The sequence below is a fragment of the Salvia miltiorrhiza genome, chromosome 6, assembly GCF_028751815.1.
Source record: "Salvia miltiorrhiza cultivar Shanhuang (shh) chromosome 6, IMPLAD_Smil_shh, whole genome shotgun sequence".
In the NCBI taxonomy this organism is placed as follows: Eukaryota; Viridiplantae; Streptophyta; class Magnoliopsida; order Lamiales; family Lamiaceae; genus Salvia; species Salvia miltiorrhiza.
This window is the reverse complement of record NC_080392.1, coordinates 25,927,384-25,936,928: the sequence shown is the minus strand read 5'-3', so window position 1 is coordinate 25,936,928 and position 9,545 is coordinate 25,927,384. Positions and strand designations below refer to the sequence as shown.

Below are 9,545 nucleotides of genomic sequence, written 5' to 3'. Positions count from 1 at the left end.
TACTTTTTTTTATGAGTAGATAAGACAGATTGTCTTTTAAATAGAGATACGAGTGAGTAAACCGATGATAGAGTTAGAATGATGAGATTTGAGAAATGAGTTGAGATAGAGATGCTGATTGAATTGAGCTGAGATTTTATTTTATTTCCAACTACCGGGAATAGAATTACCGGATACCGAATTATCAGTGACTGACTGTCCTATTAAGAAAAAGAGGAATACTGAGTTGGAAATAGAGTCGAGGAAGAAAGAGTGAGAAACCTTGATAAATAGAGTCGGTCAGAGAGACGTCTAGCTTATTTGAGTCTGCCGACTGTTTTGATGTGATGTTATGTGAATTTACGTGACTGAATGATTATGTGATTTTGTGACGTGTGTCAATATGACCATATTATTATGATTTTTATTTAAAACCTTAGCACTTGGGAATTTTTATTAAGTTTCCAAAGAAAGTGCGGTTTATTTTTACCGAGAAATCGAACGATGCCGGTTTATGGAAATTTTTCCAAGCATAATTTTTTTTTTTTAAATTATTTTTCCTATGATGAGAAATATTATAATTGAGTGAGTGCACTAATATTAGTGCTATAATTATTTTATTTTGGTCACATGAATAATTATACTATGGTACTTTATAAATGAGTAATATTTCCATAGTTTTTGTGATTATTATTTAATCACCCTTCTCACATGATTTATTTTTAATTTCCCAAGTATGAGACTAATTACTAAAATTTACTAAGTGTAGAGATTGAGAGAGTAGAGATTTAGAGAGTAGAGATTAGAGAGAGTGTAGAGATTAGAGTGAGAGAGAGATCATGCATTTATTTGCCAAATATTCCCTAAGATATCAAGATCTCCTTTAAAGATTCACAAATCTTTACAAGATTGGCAAAATCCTCACAAATCTTGCAAGATAATTCTCTCTCTCCCTCCACCCATTTTCGAGCTCTCTCTCTCTCCCTTCATCTCTCTACTTTCCTCCATTGTTAGCCATAGATGAGACCTCCGAAGCTTCACCAAAATATGCCAAACACATAAATCACCAACAAAATTCCACCTAAACACCTCCTATCAACTTGAATCCAAGGAAATCCTTGAAGATTGGCTTCAAGACTAGTGAGAGAAAGTTTGTTTGTTGGTGAAAAACTTGAGTAAGTGATCTCTATATTCATAGATTAAACTTGTATGATGATATATATGAGTATATTTGAAGGATTGAAGCAAGAAAATCACCCCCTCTTTTATTCTTCAAGATTTTCGAAAATTTGGGTGTTCTACCCTTCAAAAAATTTTCTTCTTCTTTCCTTGAATAGAAGTGAGAAAAATGATCTATGTGATGTTTGGTAATGATTTGTGTGTGTTTTGAAAAGCTATGCCTTGTGATGTAAAAATTTGGTTAAGTTAGTTTACCCCAATTTGGGAATTTTTGAGTTGATGATTAAAGTGATGAATTGATGGTGAAGAGGAGTTCATGAGATGTATATGATGATGATTGATGGAGTAAATTGAGTATATGATGTCAAATGGTGATTTTGATATGAGTTAGTTTACTAAAATTAGGGCTATGTGTATCTATGCTCTAATTTGTAAATGGATGGAGTATATGTGAGTTTAAATGACTAAAATTGATAGATATATGATGAGATTAAAGATCCATGTGAGTTTATAAAATTTCAAAGAGTTTAGTTTGGTAAAAATTAGGACTTTCTTGTCTATGTGTCTATTAAGTGATTTAGCTTAAGATATATGTTTTTGAGCATGATATTAGTGTTTTAATATGTTTGATTAAGTCTAATGTAAGCTAAGTAAAATTTGGACTTAGTTTAGTTTGAAGGAGTTTTTGAGTTCTCTTATGATGTGGGGTTAACGAATGATAAAATGAGGTCAAATTGATTTATGATCATTTTGTGAAGTTGTCATGTTTTTGTTGAGAGTTTATGTGAATATATGAGTTTTTATTAAAGTTTGGTTGGTATGATTATAGGGGATTGATGTGTATAAAATGAGTTATATGAAGTATGAGGTCATTTTGAATGATTGAGTGTTTTTAAGCATGAAATTGAGAAGAGGATTTACTTGATACGTTGTAGAAACGTTTTCCTTGAGATTTGAGTTAAGATGTAAAAGAGGAGAGTTAATTTGAGTATGATGAGTATTTTAAATGTTTTTGAATGTTTTTGAGTGTTATATGTGTTTAAAATGAGCTTTGATTGGTTTTCTTTGAAGGAATGTTGAATTGAGCATTTAAGAGTTTGAGATGAGTTTTTGGTGATTTTTCGTAGGCTACTGACCTACTGTGATCGACGGGTTGTCGATGTCTAATGGCTTTGAAAATTTTACAGCATGTCCCTACATGAGTCTTAAGCATACCGGTAAAATTTCAAGTCATTAGGACTTGATTTACTATTTTTATAAAATGCAAAACCAAATCTGCACATTTCTACCGGGAATTTCAGAGAACAGGGGACAAAGTCATTCATTTCAGTCGCTTCCTGTATGATCTAGCTTTCCAAATTTTTATGGTATCAACCTTACTGTATGGGCTAGATATCCACCAAATTTGAGCTCAGTTTGACAACGTTTACTATTTTTCAAAAATGAATGTTTCCGAGTGCTCAAAACTGCCGAATATGGTAGACCGTGGTAAAAACGCCATATCTCCCAAACCACTTGGAGTTTCTGACTCTACTTTTTTTTTAAATGAAACGAGACTCAAATACCTTTCTTTTGGTATGATTCTGGAGTCCAGGAGATGTCGGAGTCAGAACGTGTTAAATTTTGAAGTTGAGTCAGTGGGAAAACAGGACATGATTTGTTGATGTTTGATTGTATTTTCTTATGTGCCTTATGTGTTTATGTTGCCTAAGTGTTTTAATGAGATTAGACGAGTCTTATATGAGAGATAAATCGAGACTTGGAACCATGATTTTCTTGAAACCTATCCTTGGACTTAAGGATTTGAATTGAGTGAAGAAGTTTATGTAGAGTTGATTAAGAGATAGAATATAAGATAGAGCATGAGTTAAGGCATGAGTTTTTGTCGTTGAGTTCTAATCGAGATTCATTTTATGACATGAACCTACGATGATGACGATGATCCCTGAAGACACGAGCAGAGCAGGGAAGTAAGTAACTCCGCTTTGACGGGAGTTTTTGAGTAAGGTCTTCAGGTGGGCAATATTTTGAGTATACGAATATTATATGAGCTTTCTAAAATTGTTTAATGATGTTATGAGATTAACAAATGTTTTGAGATAAATGATGTTTGAGAACTGTTTGACTTGCCAATTTTTGATGTTGAGCTTGTATGTTACCCTCTACTGATGAGACGAATTCGGATCCTGCCAAAAGCGGGGTTGTGTACACAGAGGTGATCGTGAGCCGTCTTCGGGTCGGCCGGTCACGGTGCTTGAGAAGGAGGCCTACTTCTCAGTACCTTAATAATGATGAGTTGTAGATGTGGTACATGCATGATGATGAGTACTTTGATAGCGCTATCGTTTCTTTATGATATCATAATTATGAAAACTGCATGCACAGATTCATTTACGCTAACTTTATTTCTGTGTATTGCTGAGATGTGGCAAGCTTCAAACTTATAGCTCTATGAGCACCTTTCTTGTTTTTCGGCGTTTGCCCACTGAGTATTATATACTCACGCCCTGCATGTATTTCTAAATGTGCAGACTAAGCGAGGAGTGAGATTGGTCTGGTGCTGGCGGGGAAATGTTGGAGGATGTATTTACTTTATCGTATTTCCATTTTGACGATAAAGTCTTGATGATTGATATACTTTAATTTTCTTTTGAAGTTAAGCGATGTACTCACGGTTATATGTCTTCATACATATAATCGGTTCGCCTTTTGCTGCGATACTCTGCATATTATGATTCCTTACGAAAAATGAGCGATACCCGTTTTGTTTTTGTTCGTGAAAATCCTGATAATTAAAAAGTTATAACGACATTGACGATTTTACCCTTGGGTTCATTTATAATGATTTCTTTAACACCTTTTGATGCGAGCTTCCGCTTGATGTTCGACCTATTCTTCTTATCTTTTATTCTTTTAAAAATAGTCGTATCGATACTCGTACCCCACTATCACTAGTGTCGGGAATCGGGCTGCGACAGGGTGGTATCAGAGCAGGTCGTCTGCTCTGAGTCTATTGCTTGACTGAGTTGAACCTTTGATTGTTTCTACTCTTTTAAAATTGAGTACTAGCCTAATTTGAATTCTTAGGCTAATTTGAGAGAGTCAGTTTGAAACGAAACCCCAGCACCCCATCTCCTCCGGCTTAACGAGGTAAGAGGTTGATGTTGTTTCTTGTTGCTTTCTTGTTGAGAGCTGAGTTTGATTCACTAATGAGTCATGTATTGTTTTAATAACGAAATTGTTTGAGATGATGAATTCCGATACGAGGCAGTTGATGTGGAATACGAGGAGAGATGTTGAGGCTAGTATAGCCGATGCCCTACAGTACCAAACGAGGATGAAGTCGAGAAGAGGCAGCGATACAGAGACGATATAGCGAGACGATGCGCCGTTGGTTCAGGACTAATGGACCAAGAGAGGGCGATACTCTTGGAGAATTTCTAGCGCATTACCACCGTCGTTGGTTGGAGACTAGTATCTACGGGATTGACGAGGCTGAGGCCATCACTCACCTGATTCCACAGCTGCCCCTCGAGTGGCAGGACTGGGCGACTTCGCTGGTGCCGCAACATATCTTGAGGACTGAGTTTAGGCGTTTCGTGAGCGCCGATTTTCGTGGTTTCATCGCAACGTTGAGCCACCGCTACCTTGCTTATGGCGAGCCACCTTCACCGCCGTATGGAGAGTCTGAGGGACCAGCCCAGGGAAGGGAGCTTGTTGTTGTGCCCCCACTTCCCGAGGAGCCATTTCCGATTGCCCCTCTACCCCCAGCTGATCCGATTCCAGTTTCTTTTGAGCCTGATGTTTCAGAGCCAATGGACTTCGAGGCGTACTCTCCAGTGGTAGAGCATGACCCGTTTGCGTTTCTATCCCTTATTCCTTTTCCCAGCGCTGAGTTACCGCCTTGGGATTTGACTCTGGCAACGGCACCTTTGCCATTGCCACCTGTTGAGTCGGCATAGCCGATTGTTTCTGTTGAGCCTCAGATACAGTATGTGCCCTTTGATCCTTATCCGAGGGTTTGCCCCGTTGTCTGAGCCGGGCACTTTAGCTTTTCAGACGTATATACACTCGATTTTATATTCACCGTCCCGAGACGCCCATGAGGGAAGGTCTCGGCCAGTACACCTGGACAGTGATGAGGAGGACCCGGATGAGGAAACTCCAGAGATGACGGTTGGCCACGGAAGGACCCAGCCATTACAGCGTCATATTACTGCCGACAGAGTTGAGACGTGGGTACCTGTTCCCGAGGTGCCGATTTATGGTCCGATGATGGACACCGATGTCGAGGATGAGCCGAGCGACGATAGTGTCTACCGACTGATCGACGAGTACGAGAGTCAGGAGTCGGAGCCGAGCGAGGAGACGGAGCCGAGTGAGGATATGGAGGTTGACGATGCGATGAGCAGGATTTCAGAAGACGACGACTAGCGATCACGTGTATCTAGTAGACACGTACATACGTATAGATGCATAGTCGATATATACGTATATGTATATATATAGGAAGAGAGGCATAGTATAGTGTGTATGTGCAGATAGTATATATCTATAGGTGCTTAGTACCTATGATGCTTGTATAGTTAGAGCATCATTATAGTGTTAGGACCTTTGTACATAGGATCCTACTTTTGTAAAAGACCTCGAGAGAGAGGCAATTTTCCTTATATATGTATATACAGAGATGTAGTTGATTAGTGAGTTTCACTATCTTTATCAGAGCTTTGAGAATGATGATGATGTTGATGCTTGATGAAAAATGAGAAATAGAGATTGATGGGAATTTCGAACGATGATAGACGAGAAATAGAGTAGACGAGAATTTTGAGAACTTTGAGATCACAAATGAGATATAGAAGTGAAGTAAGAAAAACGAGGATTTGTATTTTGTAATGACGAACGGTTAGTTTAGAAGTCGATAGTTATATATCTCTTTTTCCTTTATAGTATACCTCCGAGAAGAAGAGGGAACCGAAGGAACATAAACCGAGAAGAAGATGAAGAAGAGGAACAGAGAAACCAACCGTTGAGATAATACGACGAGAGTTAGAGATTTCATCGCGATTTAGGGACACGACCCTAATAGGACGAACGTATAATGGAGACTCATGGGATGCATAGATACTATTGACCAATTGTACTTCGCAATAGAGGTACTTTCACCGGGACCGCGCGTATTATCGCTAGAGTAGTCATGAGGGTAGACTTATTGAGTCCCTATCCCGCTTGGTCGTATTTAAATTTTTCTGCATCCATTTGAACTCCCACAGGAGAAGAACTATTTACTATTGAGAAAATTTTTCCAGATCCACTGTATTTGAGCCTGGCCCGTTTGTGTTGGAAATTTTTACCCCTTGCTTTAACAGTGGACAATATATTCATTTTCCACTTAGTGGATTGTTTCTACCTCCAGTATTGATTTATTTCTATCATATCGTATCTCAGTTTCATTCTAGATTCTGTTCTAGCTTTTGATCTTACCTTGATTGTAACTTCTTCATTATCCTTGAAATAGCACTGGCTATTATGGAATCATTCCATTACTTGAGCTCGTCTTGTTCAAGATCAGACATTTTTATTCATCACATCCTATTCCCTACCACATCCGACAAGAGTTAGGATCGTCTAGGTAATTAGGATGGTATAATAAGAAGAGTGTTTGGAAGAAACTCGAATTATGAGAGCAGTCGTAGAATATAATTATTACGGGACGAGCACGACTTATCGATTATGGATTTTCTTATATTAGCCATGTATTCCGAAAGCTAATCAATTCGAGGACGAGAAGAAGTGATGCTAAGCCAGAATAGGCAATAGCAGATTCAAGAAGATCGAGATGATGGGTTAGAGCAGATAATGTTTTCCACGATAGCAGACTGAGATGACGACTAGTATAGAAGTAGCATCGTCGTAATAATAGGGGATGTTTTATTTTCGTTATGCCCCGCAATTAGTAAGAGTTCTCGAAAGAGAAAATTTTCTTATATGTCTATATGACGATGACCAGAGAGTCTCTATGCTTGAGTAGAGTTTTGAGCTGAGGTTGCGATGATAGACATGAGATATGTCTTTGACGATGAGTTATGAGAATCGAGAAAATATTATGATGTTGAGTAAGAATTTTATGATTTGTGAGTTATGAGAATTAGTTCTAAGGTTGATATATGTTCCCTTAGACTTTTACCGAGAAAGAAAAACCGATCGAAGAAAGAAATAGAGTTGGCGATATGAGATAAAGCAATAAAACCGTAGCTGAATACGAACGTCAGTTTCGCGACTTGGTTCGGTATGCCACTTGTCGAGAAGAGTTGAACGAGAAGATGTTCGATCAGGCTTGAGACAAGAAGTACGAGACGATTTAACGAGTCAGAATGCGGTTATGTGTACTGAAGCATTAAATAGAGCATTTGATATAGAACTGGCAATTCAGCCAGAGAACGTGATTTGAGCTTCAGCACCCAAACGAGTTAGAGCACTCAGACGTACAATCCATCCTTTTCTGGATGCAGGCAAGAAGAAAAGAGAAAATGGGACGACCGAAGTCAAGATCCCCAAGGAGCCGTGGCGGAGTCAAAATACGCCACCGCGACATCAGAACTGAGATGAACAGCCTTATAATTGGCCCAGCTGCCCCAGCAGCAGTTTTTTCAAGGACCGCGAGGGTTATCGCTTTGTCGAAGAGCAATAAATTACGTCGGAGATAACGCAAGATGAAAAAGAATAGCTGTTACACCTGTGAAAGGGTCGGACACTACTCGCATCAGTGTCCGAATCGTCAGCAAAGTGGAAGCGAAAGACGATCGAGTCAGTTTCGACCGCAACTCGAAGCAATGAAGGGAATCCTATCGCTACCTCCACCACAGCGACGACAGCCAGCCTATCGACCACGTCAGTCAGGAAGGCAACTACCAGCCCCGCAGGCAAATCAACCGCATCACCAGAGACTGTTTGCGCTTAAGTAGAAAGCACCAGACAAGAATAGAGGAAATTTGTCAAATATAGGCAAGTTGAATTATGTGCCCATAGTATTTTTGTTCGACACTGAACGTAGAGCTTGCTCCACAACCTCTAAAGAGTAACCGCACCCATAGGTAGAATTACTACGGTTTTATCCGTATGCCCTAACTTAGAATTTAAGTTAAAATCGATTAAGCTCGAGGTTAGAAACCTGAGATTGATGCCTATGTGGCACTTGGATATAATTTTGGAATGGACTGGTTAGAAGAAAACCATGTGAAGATACAATGCAAGGAAAGACGGATATCTTTTCAGCCACCTGGCCAAGAAACTACTTCCTTCATTGGCATTGAGAGAAAATGGAAGAAGATGCCGATCATCTCGGCACTGCAAGCAAGAAATCTCTTGCGAAGAAAAGATACAACCGCGTATGTTGTATATCTGAACCAGAGAGACGAATCCTAGGCAACTGTCGATGACGCGCCAGTCGTGTGAGATTACAAAGACGTTTTCCCTGAAACTTTACCGGGATTTCCCCAGACCGACAGCTTGAGTTTACGATCGATTTAGAGCCTGGCACGGCACCGACGTCGAAAACGTCGTACAGAATGACCCCTGCTGAGTTACAAGAGTTAAAGCTGCAACTCCAAGAACTTCTAGATATGAGTTCCTTTCGACCTAGTGTTTTTCCGTGGGGAGCACTAGTTCTTTTTGTTAAAAAGAAGGATGGAAGCTTGAGGTTGTGTATCGAATATCGAGAGTTGAACAAAGTGACGTTAAAGAATAAATATCCGTTACCCCGGATCGATGATCTATTCAATCAACTACAAGGAGCGAGCACTTTTTCAAAGTTTGACATGAGAACGGGATACCATCAGCTGAAGATATGATCGGAAGATATTTCCGAAGACGGCATCCGCGTATGCATTATGGCATTACTATAAACTCAAAGATGTTTGGAAGATATGTCTTTTCGGTTTGACGAACGTCCCGACAGTATTCATGGATCACATGAACCGCGTTTTTCGCAAATACCTAGACAAGTTCGTGTTAGTCTTCATAGACGATATCCTGATTTACTCAAAGAGTAAACGAGAACACGAAGAGCATTTGAGGATCGTGTTGGAAAGATTACGAGTGGAAAAGCTGTATGCGAAGTTTAGCAAATGCGAGTTTTTGGCTTAAACAAATCAATTTTCTCGCCCATATTGTTTCTGCGAGAGGAAATTAAAAGTGGACCCAGCGAAAGTCCAAGCGATACATGAGTGGAGACCGCCAACACACACCGCACGAGATTCGCAGTTTTCTGGGATTAGCAGGATACTATCGACGTTATATAGAGGGCTTTTAGAAAATCGCTAAGCCATTGACGCACCTGCTAAAGAAAGAAGTTAAGATCATTTGGACGGACGAATGCGAGCGAAGTT

The 9,545-nt window shown here is 39.5% G+C and overlaps 1 long non-coding RNA gene across 1 annotated transcript; it reads left to right on the top strand.

Annotated features, from left to right (window-relative positions):
* Positions 1-830: 830 nt before the first annotated feature.
* On the top strand, positions 831-3,914 carry LOC130990962 (uncharacterized). Its single transcript, XR_009090998.1, has 3 exons — positions 831-1,154; positions 3,110-3,173; positions 3,690-3,914. It is a non-coding gene; the product is annotated as an uncharacterized LOC130990962 (long non-coding RNA).
* Positions 3,915-9,545: the final 5,631 nt, after the last annotated feature.